The sequence below is a fragment of the Mauremys reevesii genome, linkage group 3 (genome assembly GCF_016161935.1).
Source record: "Mauremys reevesii isolate NIE-2019 linkage group 3, ASM1616193v1, whole genome shotgun sequence".
Classification (NCBI taxonomy): domain Eukaryota; kingdom Metazoa; phylum Chordata; order Testudines; family Geoemydidae; genus Mauremys; species Mauremys reevesii.
The window spans coordinates 45,343,035-45,365,953 of NC_052625.1; the positions used below are offsets into that span (position 1 = coordinate 45,343,035).

At 45.1% G+C, this 22,919-nt stretch overlaps 1 protein-coding gene across 1 annotated transcript in view; it reads right to left on the bottom strand.

Annotated features, from left to right (window-relative positions):
* Positions 1–22,919, bottom strand: part of KCNK2 (potassium two pore domain channel subfamily K member 2) — a 224,320-nt gene that overhangs the window by 198,630 nt on the left and 2,771 nt on the right. Inside the window, exon 3 of the mRNA XM_039532271.1 lies at positions 8,019–8,113. The gene's annotated coding sequence lies outside the window, so the exon portion shown is untranslated. The remainder of the gene's footprint in view (positions 1–8,018; positions 8,114–22,919) is intronic.

The following is a 22,919-nucleotide window of genomic DNA, read 5'->3' on the forward strand; positions in this document are numbered from 1 at the left end:
TATAGCTAGCACTACTTTTTAAAAAAAATTGATTCCCAAGGGGTCCAAAACCTCAACGCTTCTGCAGGCAAACCTTTTATTGCAGTCAGTGGGAGCTTTGCCTGAATAAATCTTCAGTAGGACTTTGTTTGGTCTATGTGCTGGATTGGATGATGTAATAAATCTGGTCACAAATGGTAAGTCACATGAACTCATATTGCTTTTAAGGAGAACAGTATCTTTTAGGACAGTTTCCTGAAACTATTCCCCATTCATTCGGTGTTTGTTTTGAACCATTTTGGACCTCCTCAGTCCATCTATTAGAAGTATAAAAACATAAAAAAATCTTAGCAGCTTTCCTGTTTGAAGGAGGGGTGGAAAAACATTACCTACCATTGTTCTTTGAGATGTATTGTACATGTCCCTTCCACTGTACATGGATGTTGTCAGAGTTTTCTCTCTCAGTGGTACCCATCAAGGCAGCTCACGTGCCCTTCCCATCATGCCCTATTAAGTGCTGGTATGAGAGGATGGAGCAGACCCCAAACCTCCCCTCAGTTTCTTCATCTGAGACAGACTCCATCACAGAAGGGAAGGTGGGTGGGGTGTGGAATAGATGTGTTCAACACATCTCAAAGAACAACAGTTGTGGAAAGGTAGGTAAACGCCTTTTCTTCAAGTGATTGAACATGTCCATTCCACTCTGGTAACTCACAAGCAGATTAATATGGAGGCGGGCTCCAAGTCTACCTGAACAGCGATTGTAGAATAACCTGTTCAAAACTGTCCTCATTCTGAAACTGATGGAAATGGCACAAATGAGCAGCAAATGTATGAACTGATGCACAGGTTGCTGCTTTACAAATGTCTCAAATAGGTACTTGCACTAGGAAAGCTGCTGAAGCTATTTGTGCTCTAGTCAAAAAGAGCCAATACTCTAGGAGTGGGGCATGACATTATCTAACTGGTTGTACTCATGAATGCAAGAGGAAATCCTCTGAATGGAAGCCCGTTTACCTTTTGACCTGTCTGCAATTGTGACAGTTAACTGAACTGAGGCTCTAAAGAATCTGGTGAGGTCCAAGTAGAAGGCCAATGCTCCCCCTTCACATCCAAATGAATGAAGCGTCTGTTCATCTGTATACACGTGAGGCTTCAGAGGGGAAAGAGTTGACAAATAAGTGGCCTAGTTAATGTAGAAATCAGAAACCACCTTTGTAAAGAACTTTGAGTGAGGACAGAGGTAAACTGTATTCTTATGGAAAACTGTATAAGGTGGTTATGAGCCCAAGAATGTCAATTCAACTATTTCCCTTACTGAGGTTATCAGTAATCAGAAATATCACCTTTATAGAGAGGTTCAAAGAGAGGTCCCATTAAATTTTGATAGCATGAGGTTGAGATTCCATAGGGGAACAGGTTCCTGCACCTTTCTGTCATCTGTTCAACCCTTTCAGAAATCTGAGAGTTATGGGGTTGGGGGCGGAAAGTGATCTACTGCCCACTGGAGAGGGGAACACTGACATCTCTTCCAAATGTACTCTAATGGAACTGTCAGACCTGGAAGTTTTAGGTGCAACAGATGATCCAAAATATTGTTAAAAATGGAAGCCTGCATTGGAGAGGCAAATTTCTGCTGAGACCAGACAGAAAAATGTTTCCATTTGGCCAGCTAAGTACACCTACTTGAAGACTTTCTGCTACTCAGAAGCACTTCCTGAACTTCTTTTGAGCAAACCATTGCCACTGGTGTCAGTCATGAAGCACCCACACTGTCAGCTGGAGGGCCTATAGGTTGGGGGTGGAGCAGACAGCCATGGTCCTGAGAAATTATGTCTGAATCCAATGGGAGAGGCAGAGAAGCTCTCACTGACAGTGCTAGCAGGGTGAAGACTAATGTTGCTGAGACCTCGGTTGTGCTATTAGTATGAGGGAAGCATGATTCTGCTTGGCTTTGAACAGGACTCTGGGTAGTAATGGCATCAGAGGAAAGGCATATACCAGGTAGTTTGTCCATGATAGTAGAAATGTGTCCATCAAAGAACCCAAGCTGTGACACCCTTGGGAGCAGAACTGACAGCACTTCGTTGGCCTTCGTTGCAAACAGGTCTGCTTTGGGGAGTCCCGCACAGCTGGAAGATGGACCTGGCCATGTCTGCATGTAGCAACCAACCAGAGAAAGACCTGCTTAGGTGATCTGCCAATGTGTTCTGCTCTCCTGGAAGGTATGTAGCTTTGAGGTGAATGGAGTTGATTGGGAGCTCTGCATAAAGTAGATAGTTGGGACAAATGGGTCCCTCCCTGTCTGTTCACATAGAACATAATCACTGTGTTGTCCATTAACACTAGAAGATCTTTCCCCCACAATGTGTGAGCAGTAGGTTGAACAGGCTAGATGGATAGCACATAGTGCCCTGATGTTTATATGACTCCTCAGATCCTGTGGAGGACCACAACCCTTGAGTTTGTAGAGTTTGATGGGTGTCCCCCAGCCCGGGGATCCAGCTTCTGTGGTTGCGGAGAAATGAAGGGAACTCCTACACACGTTACAAGGATCTGCCAACCAGTCCAGAGAGGACAGAGTTCCACGTGAAATGCAAATCACTGTCTAGTGAATGTTGACAGGGGACATATAGTGATGTTAACCATCCCTGAAGCCTCCTGAGGTTTAGTTGGACATGCTATACTGCATAGGTACATGCTGCCATGTGCCCCAGGAGTCTGAGGCAAGTGTGAATGGTGGTAACAGTATGTTCTTTTAAATCCAAGACCAGGTCTTGCAGTATCTGGAACCCTGACTGGGCAGAAACACTCTGGTTTTGTACCATCCATGAGTGCGCCAAACAATTCTAAAACCTGTGCAAAGAATAGAGTTTTTGTCCAGACTGAGTAATAGCCCCCAGGCCTTTAAGGCAGACTGGATGATGGTGATGCTGGATAGTACCTGAGACTCAGACCAGCCTCTCACCAGCCATATATCCAGGTACAGGAACAATCTCCTCAGATAAGCAGATATCAATGCCGTGCACTTTGTGAAAACATGAGGGGCTGCTGACAGGCTGAATGGAAATACTGGGAATTGGTAATGGATTCCATTCACTACAAACCTGAGAAAAGTCCAGTGGACCGGAAAGAGTTATACAGACCTTTAAGCATCCGTTAAGTCAAGGGCAGCATACCAGTTGCCCTGTTCCAGGAAAGGAATAATGAAAGAAAGGGTAACCATGCAGAAATTTATTTTCTTCAGGTATTTGTTTAACTCTCTTAGATCTAAAATAGGTCTGAGATCACCTTGTGCTCTGGGAATAAGAAAATAGCAGAAATAAAAACCCTTTTCCTAAGGATCTTCTTCAATGACTCCTTCTAGAAGGAGCCAGATTGGACCTCTTGCTGAAGAACGGTCTCATGAGAGTGATCCCTGAAGAGGTATGGGAAAGAGGCGATGAAAAACAAATTGAAGGGAACATCCCAGATTCACTGTACTTAGAACCCAACTGATGTGATGTGAGTACATGCATGAAAAAAGTATGAATAGATGTTTGGCAAAGATATGGGTAGGAACAAATTGGTCTGTAATATTGGTATGAGATCATTGAGAAAACCAACAAAATGCAAGTTTAGACTGGGCTGTTGGTTCAGAAGAACCTGCTGTTGCAGATGATGGGGGGGGGCCTAGGGCTGTGGTTGCCTCCAGTAATTCCTGCTCCTTTTTCTTGGGGGCAGAGATATAGAGTTCTGATACCCATGAGCCTGCTGGGGCCAGAACTGCTTCCTCTTTGTTGCCGATATGTAGATTCCAAGCAACTTCAGTGTCGCCTTGGAATGTTTTAGACTACGCAGCATATCGGCCATGTTCTCAAAAAGAAGGAGACCCCCTCAAAGGACAAATCCTGGATGGTCTGCTATACTTCAGGAGGGAGACGAGAAGACCGCTGCCACAGATATCTCCTCATAGATACGGCAGACACCATGGAACAAGCTGCTGAGTCTACCACATCCAAGTCATTCGTGAGAGTTGTCCTTGCTACCAGCTTGCCCTCCTCTACCATCAGTCGGTCTTTCTCGGGAGGTGTGCTCTGTACTAATGGTCCCACACTCAGAGCACTCTCTGAACCCGATGTCTCCACTGGAGGGCAAAGGGCCACCCCCATAAGGAGACACTTAAGTCTCACTGCTCCCTCTTTTTAAAGCGAGACTTAAGCCCTCTACAAAAAAGAGTGACACTTGTCACTGATATGGAGCTCCTCCAAACATTTCAGTCAGTTAGGATGTGGGTCACTAACTAGCACATAACCAGCAGGACTTGAACCCCAGAGAGTGAGGTATGCCTCCAGCACAAGTCCAGGTACCACAAATCAAATTCGGTCCAAAAAGGACTTAAAAACTGACTAACTACTAGCCGCTAAGGGTACATCTACACTAAGAGATTATTCCGATTTTACAGAAACCGTTTTTTGGAAACAGATTGTATAAAGTCGAGTGCACGTGGCCACACTAAGCACATTAATTTGGTAGTGTGCATCCATGTACCGAGACTAGCATCAATTTCCAGAGTGTTGCACTGTTGGTAGCTATCCCATAGTTCCCGCAGTCTCCCCTGCCCATTGGAATTCTGGGTTGAGATACCAATGCATGATGGAGCAAAAACAGTGTCGCGGCTGATTCAGGGTAAATGTCATCAGTCAATCCTCCCTCTGTGAAAGCAATGGCAGACAATCATTTCGCACCATTTTCCCTGGATTGCCCGGGCAGACACCATAGCATGGCAACCATGGAGCCCATTCAGCCTTTTTTCACTGTCACCTTTTGTCTACTGGATGTTGCTAACAGACGCGGTACTGCAGCGCTACACAGCAGCATTCCCTTGCCTTTTGCAAGTTAACAAAGATGGTTACCAGTCATACTGTACCGTCTGCTGCTTTGCAAGTTGACAATGACGGTTACCAGTTATACTGTACCGTTTGCTGCTGTCATGGGTGCTCCTGGCTGGTCTCAGTGAGGTGGGCCGGGGGCACATGGACAAAAATGAGAATGACTCCCCAGGTCATTCCCTTCTTTAAGTTTTGTCTAAAGGGAGAGTCAATCCTGCCTAGACTATCAGGCAAGCCTACTAAAGAACCAGAGAGGCAAACAGCCTCTCTGGATCAGAGCCCCAGAAATCCCGCAGAAAGGATGAGCTGCATGCCATTGTAGGGGATGCCCCTGCAACACCACCACTCATTGCTTTCTTCCTCCCCCATCCCTCCTAGGCTACCGTGGCAGTCATCCCCCCATTTGTGTGATGAAGTAATAAAGAATGCATGAATTTGAAACAACATTGACTTTATTGCCTCGGCGAGCAGAGATCAAAGGGGGAAGGGGAGGGCAGCCTCCAGCTGCTATGATATTCCAGGCAGGACTGAATCTCCATTAGACAAAGCTTAAAGAAGAGAATGACCTGGGAGTCATTCCCATTTTTGCTCAGGCGCCCCCGGCCAACCTCACCGAGGCCAGCCAGGAGCACTCACTGGACGACAATGATGGATATCGGTCATACTGTACTGTCTGCCGTCCGGAAGGGAAGAGGATGCTGTTGTGTAGCGCTGCAGCACCATGTCTGCCAGCAGCATCCAGTATACATACGGTGATATTGAAAAAAGGCGAGAAAGGATTTTTTCCCTTTGCTTTCACGGAGGGGGAGCGGGGAGGCGACGACATATACCCTGAACCACTTGCGACAATGTTTTTGACCCTTCAGGCTTTGGGAGCTCAGCCAAGAATTCAAATTGTTTTTGGAGAGTGCAGGAACTGTGTGATAGCTACAGTCGTCAGTCGCCCCTCCCTCCGTGAGCGTCCATTTCATTCTTTGGCTTTCTGGTACGCTTGTCTCAGCTCCTTAAGTTTCAGCACTGTGTTGAGTCCCCGTTGTGGCCTCTGTCCTTCATAGCCTTGGAGATTTTTTTTCAAATGTTTTGGCATTTCATCTATTGGAACGGAGTTCTGATAGAACAGATTCATCTCACCATACAGAGATCAGATTCAGTATCTCCCATATGGTCCATGCTGGCGCACTTTTTTGATTCTGGGACTGCATGGTCACCTGTGCTGATCAGCGCTCCACACTGGGCAAACAGGAAATGAAATTCAAAAGTTCGTGGGGCTTTTCCTGTCTACCTGGCCAGTGCATCCGAGTTCAGATTGCTGTCAAGAGCGGTCACAATGGTGCACTGTGGGATAGGTCCTGGAGGCCAATACCATCGAATTACGGCCACACTAACCCTAATTTGAAATGGCCATACTGATTTCAGCGCTACTTCCCTCGTCGGGGAGGAGTACAGATATAGATATTATGAGCCCTTTTTATTGAAATAAACTCATAGTGTAGACCAGACCTAAATGACAAAAACAGACTATATACAAAAAAGAGTGAGGGAAATAAACTTGTGATTTATTTATTTAGCATTTGCATATTCGCCAAGCCAAGCAATAGCATTCTTAGTGGCCACATGGAGTTAATCCAGCATGAATTTAGCCTTTATTCCCCATCCCCTCCCCCGGATTACTACGACTTGCAAAAACACATCTAGTTACATCAACAAATGTTTTAAGAGTTTTCTTTAGAAAAACCTGTGTGTATGTGCGTGTAAACTCATTACATGCAACATACTGGAGGTGCATTTTCCATGTCCATGGCATAAAGCTTGTTAATCATATGCTAATAGCTATCTTCTTAGCTGCTTGTGTCAATATGGTGACTTCACAACTACATAGGATGACTTGTGGTGTACTGAATAATCTATGCTAGCAGAGCTCCTAGTTACCATGGAGACTGTGGATATTTAAAATAATATAACAAGCTAGAGCAGTGATTCTCAACTGATTCACATATGTGGCCCACAATGTGTTACCTGGGCTGCAGGGACCAGATAGCAGGGTAGCGGCAGCCCCAATCCTGATCCTCACTGTGTGGGCCAGGTGGCTGCCCTGGAGCTCGCGGGGCCAGGCAGCTGCTCCAGGACCCCGCTGCACCGGAGCAGCCCAGCCAGACCCCTCCATGCCAGGGAGCTGGGAACCCAGCTCAGACCCCTCTGTGCCGGGCAGCTGGGAACCCAGTGGACCCCAGGCTGTCCTTTAGCACACAGCTGAGCGAGGCCTCAGCTGTGTGCTAACTGGGCCGCATGCAGCCCATGGGTTGAGAACTACTGAGCTAGAGAGATGGTGCGGTCATGACTTGCTTTACCACGTGGATTCCATTTATGTAATATGTTTGTTGACGACTTTGGTACATCCAGAAGCTTTTCTTAGTTGCTGTATCTAGTCCATCATTTATTGCAGTGGTTCAGGGGGTCCGCCAAGCAGGGCCAGTGTTAGAGCCCAGGGCAGAAAGCCAAAGCCCCACCACATGAGGTGGAAGCCCGCGGCTCTGAGCCCTGCCACCCGGGGATGAAGCCAAAGCCTGAGCAATGTAGGTTTGCAGGGACCCCGTGCAACTGCCCTGCTTGTTACCCCCTAATGCCGGCTCTGGCTTTGCTATGCAAAAAACCAACCAAACAAAAACAGTTGTTATGGCACAGGTGGGCCACAGAGTTTTAATAGCATGTGGGGAGGAGAGGGGGGGTCAGAAAGAAAAAAGTTGAGAACCCCTGGTTTATTGTTTTATTGACATGGATGTAGATGAATTAGGCTGCTGAGAGGAGCAGCCACACCTCTTGTTAAAGTCCTAGGTACCTTGCAAGATTTCCAGTGAATCTCTCATCTTTGGAAGTGGCCTGTCTTCTTTCTAAGGCTAGGAGAGCAAAGTGACTAGATTCTTTGCCTTGCATAAAAGGAGATCCCCAAAATGACAGATTTCCCAGATTAGGACTAAAATTTTAAATTTTAAGGGAACAAAATGTTATGTTTAGGCTTGGAAGGATTAAATTCCCCCCCCCCAATCCGATCAATGTTGCTTTCACCACACAAGCTGACAAAAAAAAATTACATCAATAAAATCAGAATTTACACTCACACAATGTAAGAAAAATGTTGCTTGAGAACTTTGTTTGATTTAAGCTACTTACTTTGTATATTTTGATGTGATGTTGACAACGTGTGTTTTAATTTGTGTGTTTTGTTTATTGTCTGGATCCTCCACCTCCCTTTCTTTCCCACAACTCTAAAAATTTAAAAATAGATAAGAAAAAGTTAAAAATGCTTAAAATTAAATATTGATGTTGTTATCTGTCAATTTTATAAGGAAATTAAAAAAATCAAATTCTGCCAAGCCTAATTATGTGTAACCCTTCTGCCCCTCTAGTTGGCAGCAACAAGGGCCAGGTTCAGTATCCAGGGGTTCCATTTCGATAATGCAATACAAAACTGGCTCAAGCCCCCACCCAGTGATGTGGGACAATTACATACCACCCCCGGGCACCTCTAGGAGGCAATACTTCCCCTCTCGCAAGCACAGAGTCTGAGTGTAGCAAAATACTTTTAATAAAGGAGGGAAACAATGCAGCATTACGTTGGGGAAACACCACAAACAAGATTATAACACAAACCATGAGCAAAAGATCCACCTCCAAGTACGTTTGGCAGTGTCCTTTTCCTCTCAGGGTCTTAAGTTCAAATCACCCCAAAGTCTCACAACCCCAAAAGTCTCTGTCCCTGGTCAGTGCCACCCCAGAGTTCAAAGTTCATCTGCAGAGTTTTACCCCCCCAGCCTGGGGTGGAAATGGGGGGGGCACACAGGGTGTAAAGGGGCACCTTACATGGGCCGAGGCCGACTGCCCCACCTCTCCGTGGAGATCTGCTGCAGCCTTCACCATGAACGGCTCTGCTCTGCTCCTCCAGCCATCCCCGCAAACTGCTCCGCTCTGCTCCAGTTGCTGTTCCATAGGTCGCTCCAACCGTCCCACACGCTGCTTCGCTCCACCAGCTGCTCCACTCCTCCAGCTGTCCCCACAAACTGCTCAGCTCCACTCTGCTGCGCTTGCCACTCCGACCATCCAGCAACTGCTTTGCCAGCCGCTTAGCAATATAGCTTCGGGCTCCCCCACTAGTTAACACTGCACTCAGTGATCTCAGCTCAGTAATTTTAGCTCTTTCAGTGATTTCAGCTCTTAGTGTTCTCAGCTTACAGTAGGGGAGCCCCAGTGCTGGTGCACCATTGGCCCAAAGTGAATTCAGCTCAGCAGCTTCTAGCTAAACTCCTAATAGAATCAAAATTGATTCTGCTATTCAACAGTGGACAGAGAGAGAGAGAGGAGGTGCAATTGGTGTGCCAGGCCCTCAAAAGTGGCCCATACCATCAGGTGTGCATACCTGTCCCCAACCTCTCTCAATTCACTGGGTTTTGGCACCCATGTCCCTTGGCTAGCGAGTGCTACTTAGTTGATGGTGAGACTCGCTGTCATAAAGCAGTTTCATAGTTCGTCATTCACATAATCAGGGTGACAAACACTTTATTCCTCCTGCCCCAATAACAAAGAAATTGGGGATCCCAGAGCTGTCAAAGTAACCACCCCAGGCTGCCGTGGGCTATGCTAGGCGGGGTGGATGTGCAAATGCAAATACCTGAAATTCCTTTCCACACTCCCCATAATTCACCACCAGATGTCAGGGTAGAGCTCATCTTGACTCTGCTTACATATGTTTTACCTACGTTGTTTTGCAGATGTGTAAAATCGACTCATGGACAACTGATACTTGAACTCTACATTGTTATTATTTTAAAATTCCTTTAGCTCTTCTAAACATTCAAGACCTAACGAAGGGTCATGTTGCATACTTTTCACTGTCACTTACATCCTGTTGCATTACACAGAGAACATGCACCAGTGTCTTGTGGCTCTTCCTGCAATGTCCAGTGAATCAGATTTTGCCCCATTTTAATCAGTGAAACCCCAGTAACTTCATATCTAATTATTGTAAACATTAATATCCAACTGTCATAGTAAGTGAAATTGTACTCCACTTATTTACCTATGCAGAACTAGAATTTTCAGTACAGTACGTATTCCTGAGAGATTCAGCCCATGAGTCAAGTCCTGCTCTGCATAAAGTCAGTGGCAAAATTCCAGACTTCTAAATCAGATAATGTGAATCAATTATATTCATTTATATCAATCAACTGATTAGACTGATCAATAGAAATCTATATATCAGTGTGAGATCAAAACCCATGCCCATTGTCTCTTTCCCAAGCTCTACTATTTTCCACTACTGTAGCTCAAAGACATTCATATTGAATCGCTCCTGTAACAAGTGAGAATGCTGGGTAAAAACAATCACAGCTGTTAATGACAGTTATGGAAGACCTTTCACACTGGCTAGCAGAGAGGTCTCATGCCACTAGAATCTTGTCATTAGAACAGTGAAGGAACAGTTATTTTTTCAGTGTCAGATTACAAACGATCTTCAAGAGTTTTGCTATTTTCAAAGCTTTATTCTTAGGCTCATCTCTTATAACAAGTCATCTTGTGTTTTAACAGGGGTCTGGCACACCTTTTTGAAGTCATTGTGACTGCATTTACCAGTTCATTGCTATTGACCAATGTCAAGACCAGATAAAGCATTTAGTTATAAAGCACAATATTTCTTTAAGTTACACAACTGGCTTAGGCTCTTAAAGATCCTAAGCAAGTTCAGGACTACTGTGGCAGAGCACACACTGTCCTGCCAGATTGTGTCTCCCACCTATGCTGTAAGGAGAGGGCAGAGCCGCAGGGACTGGCTACAGTGCAAGTGCACAAAACAGGAAGTTTCCTTCCAACAAAGCCCAGCTGCAAATGCCCAGCAGAGAATTATGGCCTCTTTGTGCCATCTGAGGGGTACTCAGAGGCTATAAGCCATGTAGTGACTAACTCTGTAACTTTTATCAAATCATTTATTTCCATTCTAAGGAAAGATATCTTGATTTTGCTAGTAGACAAAGCTAGACATCCATAACAATTCCTGAATACCCAGATTTCCCATAAAATAGTGGTGCTGTTACAGTACATACCTCGACCTTCCAGGCAACGTAATCAAACACCCAACATGAGGAATACAACAATTATTCATGCAGTAAAAAAAACAAACAAGTGATTTAGGATTTCATGTAAATAACTCTCTTTCATGGTTCCTTATTCCTGATGCAAGTAGTTTTTAACACTAAAAGGGAGGGCATGCCAAGTTTGTGTGGCATGCAGGGCCGGCTCCAGGCACCAGCGAAAGAAGCAGGTGCTTAGGGTGGCCAATACAAAGGGGCAGCACTCCATCTGGTATCGCGGCGGCACCTTCGATTAAAAAAAAAAAAAAAAAAAAAGGTCGATCAGTGGCACTTTGGCGGCAGCTCAATTGCACCACCAAAGAGGAAGAGAGGGAGTGAAGGACCTGCCACCGAAGTGCCACCAATTGGCTCCCCTCCCGCCGCCTGGGGCGGCAGAAAAGCTGGAGCCGGCCCTGGTGGCATGTTGGTAACTGTAGGATTAAATTGAGTGATTTCCTTCAAATGAGGGACACTTGTGAGGAAATCTTGTGTGCAAGTTTCAGAGAAAGCTACAGATCAAATTTTAGGTTTTTTTTAAACAAACATCTCATTGTAGACCTTTGGTACATAAAACCCAGATGGCCCTCTGGAGATTAGAACACAGGCCTCCTTCAATCATACTGGTAAAGCAACAGGATGACAGCGCAGGGACTGGAACTCCCAGTGGGGTCTGTCAAGTTAACACCATAAGAAAGCTTTGCAAATATTACTCCATGTAATATTTGAACTACTGTTTTTCCCACTGTTAAATGTTAGAGCTGTATGCAGTGTGTTCACACGCACAGTGCGGGAACTGGACTCCAGTGGAACAGATGATGTGAATGACACCAGAAAACTAACAACTTATGAGAGATGATGGCCCTAAACATGCACTCTGTGTAAAGTGAAAGCTGATGTGGAAGCCACTACGCAACTCCATTCCACCCATGCTGTGTGTGTACTAGAGACCCCCTCACAATGCTCTTTATTCATTCAAAGACAATGATGAGCAGTGGAAGCAGCTTCTATTAGTCACTTTGAAGGTTGCCTGCAGAAGAAATTTCTGAAGCATCTACCTATCTTTCCCTTGGTGCTCATGTTCATTATGCGTAGGCCTAAGATTGTGTCACAGAAGCTACGGAGACTGTCAGAGATCTGACATTTTCCGCTTCAGCGCCGGTGGCGAGGGGGCCTTAGAGCTTCGAGCTGAAACCCCCCTCACCTCCTGCAGCAGTTCTCGGGCTCTTATCCCCGTCAACCCCGTTTTGTCACCGTTATATTTAGTAAAAGACAGGGACTGGTCACAGACATCTATGAATTTTTATTATCTCTGACCGGTCCCTGTCTTTTTACTAAAAATAACCGTGACAAAATCTTAACCTTAACTATGTTTGATCAACAGACCGTATAGAATGCAGTCCCTGTGGGTAGACCTTCTGATGCGCTTGACTCTTCATTCAATTCTTTTAGAACTTGTGCCATCATAGGAGAAGGCACATGAAGAAAAGGAAAATTCACCTGAGATGACAGGATTCAATAGTACTATAGGCTAGAATGTGATCTTCACAACAGTGGTGCAGATTCAGAGGAATTCCTCTGACTACAGTTACAGTACTGCAACTTGTAGCAGCTCAGAAACAGATTTTGAATGTGACCCATCATTCAGCATTTCTTTGTTTAAATGAGCTTTTCAGAACTCCACTTGATGGATTTTGCCTTTCCACTAGGAAGGCAGAGTAGCAAGCCTACATTAAATATTCTGCCTTTTCTTTATAAAATTATCAGTGCCAGATGATGGAAGTTTGTCCACAGAACAAGTATATTATAGACCAGAGGGGGGGCAAGCTACGGCTCGCAGACCACATCCGGCCCGCAGGACCCTTCCCTCTGGCCCCCGAGCTCCTGCCAGAGAGCGGTGTCAGGAAAGGCTTGCAGAGGTGCCAGCCCAACTACGCGGCAGCGTGGTGAGCAGGGCAAAGGCTAGCTCCTGGCCCCTCCCCTTCTGCCTGCCTCCCTCCCTGTCACAGTTCCCCCAGCACCTGGGCAGTGCGGCTGCAGCTCCGGCTGGGCGGCATGGCTATAGAGCTGCCAGACCTGGTGCTCCAGGGCGGCGCAGTCAGGGGGCCTGGGCCCTGCTGCCAGGTATGGGCAGAGCAAGCCAGGCCCCCCCCCTCCACCTCCAGCATGCTTGGCTCCTGTCCCCAGCAGCCAAACCCAGACAGGGAGCAAACCCTGCCTGACTGCCAGGGAGAGCAGCCAAATGAGCAGGGGAAATGCACAGGGAAAGGACTGAGCCCCCCTCTCCCGCACCCGACAGATAACCTGGGCTGGGGAGAGTGAGGGAGATTGGATGGGGGTGGGGGTCCCAGAGATGGTCAGGGGGTGGGGAGCAGGGGGGATTGGATAGGGGATGGGCATCCCGGGTAGATGGTCAGGGGGCAGAGAGCAGGGGTATTTGGATAGGATGCGGGAGTCCCAGGGGGCAGTCAGGGTAGTGGGCAGGGGTTGGATGGTAGTGGAGGTTCCAGGGGGCTGGATAGGGGGCAGAGGCCAGGCCATGCCTCACTGTTTGGGGAGGCATAGCCTCCCCCAGCCTTCCCTACCCAGCCCTCCATATAACTTCTGTACCTGATGTGGTCCTAGGGCCAAAAAGTTTGCCCACCCCTGTATAGACAGTAGTATTGTATAAGCTTACCTTTGTAAAGCTCAAGTGTTGTTCATTTGTATTATACACGTTCACAGGAAACTGCCCCTTCTGTTTGTGTTAAAACACTGTTTAAAATAAATTGATGTAGTATTTACTGTAGATGGTAAAAGTCAAAGTTATCTGTTTATGATTCCAATAGCAACCTTTTGTTCCTTTATTTGGCTGCTTGGGATTTCTGAGAAGGAAATTATACTGATAATTATTTTCCCTAGAAATTCAGGGCAGAATAATCACATCAAATCATTTCAACTAATTTATGTATTTTGTTATTTGTTCCGTTGGCCCATTTTGTCAGGATGACCATCATATTCAATATCCTTGGTATATTAGCATCCTGCAGTAATGTATTTAAGTTGGACATGTTATTGTATTTTTGTCTTAAGTACAAAAATAATAGAATGAGATGCAAGATAAGCCCATACATCTTGTATTTAGTTATTAAAGTACGTATTTGTTTCTCCTACAGGTTTGCCGATTTAAAATGTAACTCAGCAGCAGATTCAAAATACAATACAATTTACTCATTACAGACCAAATCCCAAAGCCAGCAGTCCCAGAAGTGCAGAACCTTCAGTAGTTCTTTGGCCCAGAAAGGCTCTGTAGAAACAGATGGAAAAATCCCAACAAGGAGTTGGGCATCTTTACCCCTGGAGAGAGGAAAAGAGAGAGGCTACACATTCTTGTCTGGTTGCCCATCCTCTACTTCGCCAAAAGCATGGAGTCAGACTCCATCCAGCCCATCTGCCATACATAACAATTGAGTCCTAGGGACCAATGTCACTAGAAGACATATGCATGCACTTCACTTCCCCAACATCCAGAAAGGTGAGAAGGTTTTTCCACTCACTGACAAGAAACTAGTGAGGGTCTGACTATAGACTTTGGCAAATCCTTCACTAGCCCATGGCACAGGAGTATGAATTGCATGCACAGTAGGCATAATGGCTTTGGCAAGTATGCTAAATTAGAATTTCAGTTGCCTTTACTAATGAAGAAACCTAGCAAAGTGCAGAGTGAAGTGTAATTATTTTCAACTGGTTCCAACCTTATTTTGATTTGTGCTAATCCATTATATTTTTCATATATTGTAAATCCAGTTTTTATTCAAAACATTAAAATCCATAGGCACTAACAAAGACGACATTGGAAGACAGACATTTCTGCATTATTAGGTGGGATTAGAATTCAGACTAAACTTTTCACTTATTTAAAAAGGAAAGAAACCAAGGAACAGGACATGACAGATATCAGTTATTGTCTCTGAATTTTATAGCATTAGAAACATCATTGGAAACTTACATCTTCACTTTTTATTACTAGAAAATTTTTTCTAAAGTCTATATCAAAGCAGAGCCATCTGGCAGAAAAGCGGTTAGCCAAGACATGTTTATTCACCTGTCTCTCTTTTGACATGTAAGAGAAGTATTGTCTCATTTACAAATGGGTCTCGCATCACCCATCTAAGCTAAATGCAGACAAATGATTGGGAGAATTTCAGCCAGCAGGTATGGGGACAGTAGTGGAAGAGAACATTGTCTCAAGATACACTTCGAAAGGTTTGCTGGACTATATTTGGGGAATAAAGACAACACCCCTGCCTGCACTCCATCCAGCACCTAGGAAGCAAATAGCAGCATGTTTAAAAATCATGAAAAATGAGATCACAACCAGTCTTGTTTGAAACACTGCAGAGGACTTTGGGAGTAAGCTGCTTTAGACAGCAGGTTAGCCTGTTAATCTTAGTTTTTAGAAAGCATGTTATGATTTTATATGTAACCTCTTATTTCCATTATTCGCACACACTCTCTCAAAATCTTTGGTAATAGATATATTTATGCAAAAATAAAAATAAGTGTTATGGTATTAAACAAGGAGCTGATCCTAAGTGCAATCATACAAGCTGGTGTGCATGCTGTTCTCTTGGGGACAGCAGGCCTGGTATTTCTGTGGGTATTCAGTGGATAAGGGTCTGGGCACTAGAGTGGAATGCTTGAAACAAACTTGTGGACTGGGGTCCACCTATTGTTAATCTGCAAGGCAAAGCAAGTATTTCCAGGAGGAGATTGCTTGGGTGGCTAACAGGATGGTGGTGTTAGGGAGCTAACACCATCACACCTGTGCATGTTTTCTTTGATATACGGATTTAAAAGCCTTAGGAGCTTCACTTCCTAAAAACTGGGGAATGTTGTGACTGAGTTTCTTCCCTCTACCATTAGTGGAAATGAGTCTTCCGATGATAAGGCACATACTGAAGCCTAGATGGAACTTCCGGAAAGCGGATTGGGGCTCCTTTACAGAATAATTAGACTGGATCATTGTAACCAGCCCATTAAACATCATCTCCATGGAAGAAGCAAACTGTCATTTCTGTTGTGCCATTTTTAAAGCTGCAAGTGCGATGATTCCATGCAGTTTCCAACCAGTGTAAATTCCATGTTTGAAGGAGGATTGTGCAGACCTGCTGAGGCAGTATGAGCATTCAGGTGATCTGGAGATTACGGACCATCTTACAGAATCATTCCACTCACCATGCTCGATGGGAGGAAGCGACAGTGGTGCTTGACTTTACGTGGTCAAGCCAGAAGAGCTGGAGCTTAATTTGTCAACTAGGTGTGGCTCAACATCCATATGGATAAAGCAGGCCAGCAGTTACTCCAAATCAGACTGCCAGTTATCTGTTGAAGGTCACCAAAGCTCCTGTTGACAGAGCTGTCAAATGACAGATACATGATGAGTGGCAATGTTTCCTAAGGAGTAATCCAGCGGATAGTAAGATCGAGCCATTCACTAGTCTGGAATTGGATAAAGGGCTGAATGATTTAAAAATGGGTACAGCTCCTGGATACAATACAGTTGTCTCATGAATTCATGAGACATCTGGGCCCTTGTGCTCAGGAATGGCTCGTCAGAGTTCTGTGTGAATCCAGACTGCCTAGAATCTGGCACCAAGCAACAATCATTGCCTTGCTGAAACCTGGGAAAGATCCACACTTGCCTTCTAGCTACAGACCAATTTCACTTCTAAGCATCTGCTTTAAGGTGCTCAAGCATCTGATTTTGCAAAGAATTTCACCATCTATGGAAGGCATGCTGGTATCAGAGGAAGCCGGTCAGGGCCGTCCTTAGCCATAGGCAGAAGCCTAGGGCACCACTAGGTCTGGGGGCACCGCTCTGCCAAGAGCCCGGACAGATGGGAAGCAGTGGAGCACGGAAGAGCAGGCTGCTGGGTCCTAGAGAGAGTCGAATGCAGCACAGTCTGAGGGAGGGGATTGGCTGCTGGGAAGTCTCTGGGAAGGGGAGGGAGGAGGGGTGGGGAAGGAACTCACCTATGAGTGTGACTCTTTCCCCTGGCGGGAGGTGAGGCAGGCTCCGCGGCTCTGGCAGTATCCTTTGTTGTCCCCCATAACGTCCATTCTTCTCCCCCCCTGCCCCATGGAGCACCCGCCCTGTCTCTCTCCCAGGGCTGTGTTGGGTGAGGTGCTGGGGGCGGGGGGAGGCCGGCTGGCTGCCTGCTGAGGAATGAAGGTGAAAGTAACTCACTTCCTCGGTAGGCAGCCAGGATTGGAATGGTCGCACAGGGCTGGGCTGGGAATAGCCAGATAGCATGTGCGAAAAATCAGGACATGGGTTGGGGTAGGGTGAGCAGATGTCCCGCTTTTATAGGGACCGTCCTAATTTTTGGGTCTTTTTCTTATATAGGCTCCTATTCCCCACCACCACCACCTGTCCTGATTTTTCATACTTGCTCTCTGGTCACCCTAGATGGGTATAATTGGTGCCTATATAAGACAAAGCTCCAAATATTGGGACTGGCCCTATAAAATCAGGACATCTGGATCTGGTCACCCTAGCTGGGGAGCACCTCTCTCCCCCGGGCTGCCAGTGATCCATCTCATCCAGAGGGAGCTGCACAGGGCAGGATGAGCTCCAGTGGTTCCATGGGTGCCCCGTCCCTGAGATCAGATGCTGTGCTAACTTCACCGTGGTCCATTGGGCTGGCAGTGGTGCCCATTGGCGTGTGATCGGACCTGAGAGTTTGCTGCTGCTGTTGCCACTCTGCACCCCAAGAGGTGGATTTTGGGGTCCTGCAGTTTTCCACCTATCTCCTCCTCTACTGCAGCTGTTGGACCAGCAGGCTGGGGGGTGAACTAAGCATGAAAGCAGTGCTGTGTTGCCATTTATATTGTCATTTAACACCCTAACAGGGGCACCAGTTTAATAAACCTGCCTAGGGCACCATAAATCCTAAGGACGGCCCTGAAGCCGGTTTTCACTGCAGTCATAGTACATGTGATCAAGTGTTGGCATTGGTTCAGTTTTCTTTGTCCTGACTGTGGCACACAATACGGTTTGGCACACAGTCCTTTTGATGAAATTGTCTAGAACTATGTCAAGTTGGTTAGTATGTGCAATGGCTCTGTTTCTGAGAAATTACCATTTCTGTGTGTATATTGGTGATAGAACAAGTGCTTGAAAGCGCCAGAAGAATGGCCTCCCACAAGGAGGTATTCTCTCCAACGTTATTCAACTTATATACCACATACCAGGTCCCACCAGTTTGTTTATGTAGACAACATATGCTTTGGCACTCAGTCACACTCCTTTGACATATTTGAGAGTGCCCTGAATGCAGATATGGTGGTTATGGCAGATTATTGTCATCAGTGGCGCCTGATATCAAGTGAAAGTAGGACTGTGTTGAGTATTTTTCTCTTACATCATGCACAAACAGGCAGAGATCTGAATACAGTTCTCAGTGGTCAGCGAATAAAGCACAATTCACACCCGGTTTATCTAGGTGTCATATTGGATAGAACTCTCACATATCGTGACCATCTTACAAAGACAGAGACTAAAGTCAGAAATGTGCAACAACCTGCGTGGAAGACTGGCCAGAATGACATTGGGGGATCAATGCCCAAATGTTACGTACTTCAGCCTTGGCACTCTGTTACTTGGTCATGGAGTATCACACTCCAGTATGGGCTTGCTCATCTCACACAAAGATGATTGCCATGCAATTTAATTGCACCCTGTGTATTATTTTCAGGCACACTTAAATCTCCTCCTCTACCATGGTTACTGGTTCTCTGCAATATTGCTCCACCTAGTGTTCACAGAAAGGAAAGTGTAGCAAAGTTCATGATGAAGTTGTGCAATATGACACATCTACTGTTAATTCAAGACTTGTTTAATCCACCATATGGACATCTGCCCTCATACCACCTGTTGTGGATAAATTTACTGGGTAAGGGATTTATGGTAAAGGATGTGTGGTGAGCGTAATGGTCTGCAGAGAAAGTGACAATTATCTCATCTCGAACCCCACTCAACATCAATCCAGGTTTGATTTACTGTGAAGGCAATGGAGCCTTCTGAACCAGTTTCATACCAGACATGGAATTTGTGCTGCAGCGGAACTTCAGTGGCATTTAGAGACAGACACGATGTCAATGTGGGCAGCCACAAACCATTACACATATGGTCTTTGTGCCTTGAACATCGTTGATAAGAATGCTGTGGCTTGGCTTGACAGGACTTCATATGCCAAATAATAAATAAGTGGTGTGTTAGTCAACAAAAGTTCCAATGCAAGTCATATCAGCTAAAGAGCTGAAATTAAGCTATTATGGTAAACAAAAGTCATTACAAAAATCTCTCCCTGAATTACCTGCATTCTCTGGTGCAAGAGGAAGACCCCACGCACTGCTACAGACTAGAGACCAAATAGCTAGGCAGCAATTCTGCAGAAAATTACAGTGGACAAGAAGCTGGATCTGAGTCAACAGTGTGCCCTTGTTGCCACGAAGGCCAATGGCATTTTGGGCTGGAGCAGATCGAGGGACGTGATCATTCCCCTCTATTCTGCATGGTGAGGCCTCATCTGGAGTACTGTGTCCAGTTTTGGGCCCCACACTACAAGAAGGATGTGGTAAAATTGGAAAGAGTCCAGCGGAGGGCAACAAAAATGATTAGTGGGCTGGAGCACGTGACTTATGAGGAGAGTCTGAGGGAACTAGGATTGTTTAGTCTGCAGAAGAGAAGAATGAGGGGGGATTTGATAGCTGCTTTCAACTACCTGAAAGGGGGTTCCAAAGAGGATGGCTCTAGACTGTTCTCAGTGGTAGCAGATGACAGAACAAGGAGTAATGGTCTCAAGTTGCAGTGGGGGAGCTTTAGGTTGGATATTAGGAAAAAAACTTTTTCACTAGGAGGGTGGTGAAGCACTGGAATGGGTTACCTAAGGAGGTGGTGAAATCACCTTCCTTAGAAGTTTTTAAGATCAGGCTTGACAAAGCCCTGGCTAGGATGATTAGTTGGGGATTGGTCCTGCTTTGAGCAGGGGGTTGGACTAGATGACCTCCTGAGGTCCCTTCCAAGCCTGATATTCTAGGATTACCTGTTCTGTTCATTCCCTCAGGGGCACCTGGCATTAGCCACTGTCGGAAGACAGGATACTGGGCTAGATGGACCATTGGTCTCACCCAGTACAGCCATTCTTATGTTTTTATGCACAGTAAGTTATCTGTTTCCAGAAGGAGTCGTAGGTTTATGTGCATGACATTTAAGGTTAGTATAGGAGGAATCAGACAAATCACAGGCTTCTAACTCTTCCTCATCATTGCCGGGAAGGAATAGCTAAGCCTATTACAGAGCCTTATGAAGAGGGCCCTAGTAACGGTATGGACAGCGTGATGTTACAAAGAAACAAATAGTATGGCACTGTAATGGCATGTGCCATTACAATAAGTCCAACAGCAATTAGAATAAAATACTGCTCTCAGATGTCCATGCATGTCATTCCCAGTGGGAATCACCTATGTGCATTCAAAAGGAGGATTTGTTGTGAATATTTTGACATTGGTTATTTCAGAGAGCCTTTGACAAAGTTCCGCACCAAAGGCTCTTAAGCAAAGTAAGGATTAATGGAATAAGAGGGAAGGTCCTGTCATGAATACAGAACTGGTTAAAAAAAAAAGACAGGAAACAAAAAGGTAGGAATAAGTGGTCAGTTTTCACAATTGAAAGAAACAAACAGTGGGGTCCCCCAAAGTTCTGTACTGGGATGGTGCTGTTCAACATATTCATAACTGATCTGGAATAAGGAGTGAACAGTGAGGTGGCAAAGTTTGCAGAGGATACAAAATTACTCAAGATAGGTAAGTCCAAAGCTGACTGAAAAGTTACAAAGATCTCACAAAACTGGGTGACAAAATGGCAGATGAAATTCAATGTTGAAAACATAATTCCAATTATGTATACAAAATGATGGAATCTAAATTAGCTGTTACCACTCAAGAAAGAAATCTTGGCATCATCATGGATAGTTCTCTGAAAACATCTGCTCAATGCTCTGCAGTAGTCTAAAAAGCTAACAGTGTTAGGAACCATTAGGAAAGGGATAGATAATAAACCAGAAAATATCATAATTCCACTGTATAAATCCATGGTACACCCACACCTTAAGTACTGCATGCAGTTCTGGTCACCCCATCTCAAAAAAAGATATTAGAATTCGAAAAGATGCAGAGAAGGGCAACAAAAGTGATTATGGGTATGGAAGAGTTTCCATATGAGGAGAGCTTAGAAAGACTGGGACTGTTCATCTTAGAAAAGAGACAACTAAGGTGGGATCTGATAGAGATTTGTAAAATTATGAATGCTATTCATTTTCTTCATAGGGAAGTATTACTTACCCCTTCATCATATAACACAAGAACTAGAGGTCCCCCAGTGAAATTAACAGGCAACAGGTGTAAAACAAACTGAAGTACTTCTTCACAATCACCTTGTGAACTCATTGGCAGGGGATGTGAAAGCCAGAAGTGTAACTGGGTTCAAAAAAGTATTCAATAATTAATGGACCTATCCTCCATCAACTTGCTATTAGCCAAGTTTGGCAGGGACACAGCCCTATCCTCTGGATTTCCATAAACCTTCAAATGTCAGAAGCTGGAATTCGACAACAGAGGAGGATCACTTGAAATTGCCCTGTTCTGTTCATTCCCTCTAAAGTATCTGATACCAGCCACTGCCAGAGACAGGATTCCAGCCCAGTATCGCCACTTTTATGTTCAAAATGGGTCAACAAAATGGCCAGTTACATAGATAATCAACATTGTTAATACTACACTTACAATTCAGTTGATAACTGCTCTACTTAGGTATGGAACAAATTTACAGGTGGGCCAAAACCATAGCTGTCTAGCTGAACCGTGCTGCTCACCTTCCCGCTGATCTTTGAGGGCTTGGGTAAAGTGAGACCTGAATCCAAACCAGCTCTGGTAAAACCCTATCCTGCAAAACCATTGTTGCTTTCACCCATCTCTACAACTGAGCCAATAAATACTACTACTTATATAGCACTATAGATATGTACAGCCCTGAACATAGGTCAGCTGTGCTCAAAGAAGAACCTGGTTCTCTGCCTACACGAATTAAAATTCTCCTCTACCCCACGCCAAGCCTGTGTTGCCAGACTTGGCATAGGGGGCTTCTCTGGGACTGGGAAGAAACAATTCTCTTCCCCGGATTCCAGAGTACTGTAGCAGCAGAGCCACTCCATGATTGCTACTGCAGAGCCTACCAAACTCCAGTGCTTCTGCTCCCTCAGGGGACAATGGTGGGCGGGTGAATCCAGATAGAGAAGGAGTCACCAACACTGTTGTCTGAGTAAATGCTTTTTAGAGTTCAGGCTCCCCGAATCCTCTTTCCCCTCTGCCCAGTGCAGTGTTCAGTTCTACATTGGTTCCTGTGGAGCATGGGGCAAGATTTGCCCTTCAGTACATGTTCTGTACCATACCAGCTTAAGCAATATGATGCCATATGGAAGCAGGTGGTCACTGTAGCAAAAATTGATGTTAAATATATTTCCAGTGCTATCTGTCAACAAGCTATTTAAGGCTTGTCTCTATATTTTTATCCTTCCTGCCGGTCTGAGTTTCTGGATGATTATTGCAAATTAATGATAAAGATAATAGCAAAATAGGCTTCCTTCCAGTGGCTGGAAACATGTATTTTGGAAACATGTTGCTCTAACAGTTTACTGCAGCCAGAAATTAAGGATTGCAAGAATCAAATCATGCCATTTATGTATTAGACAAGAGACAAAGGAACAGACGTTCCTGCTACCATTTCAATAAAAGGAATGACTCTAATAATTTCATTAAGGCCTATTTTAGGGGTAAGTAAACAGATGTAAGTAAAGTAACCAGGGCAGATGAACTTATGTTGGCTCTTGTGTGTAATACCACTGGGGTTACA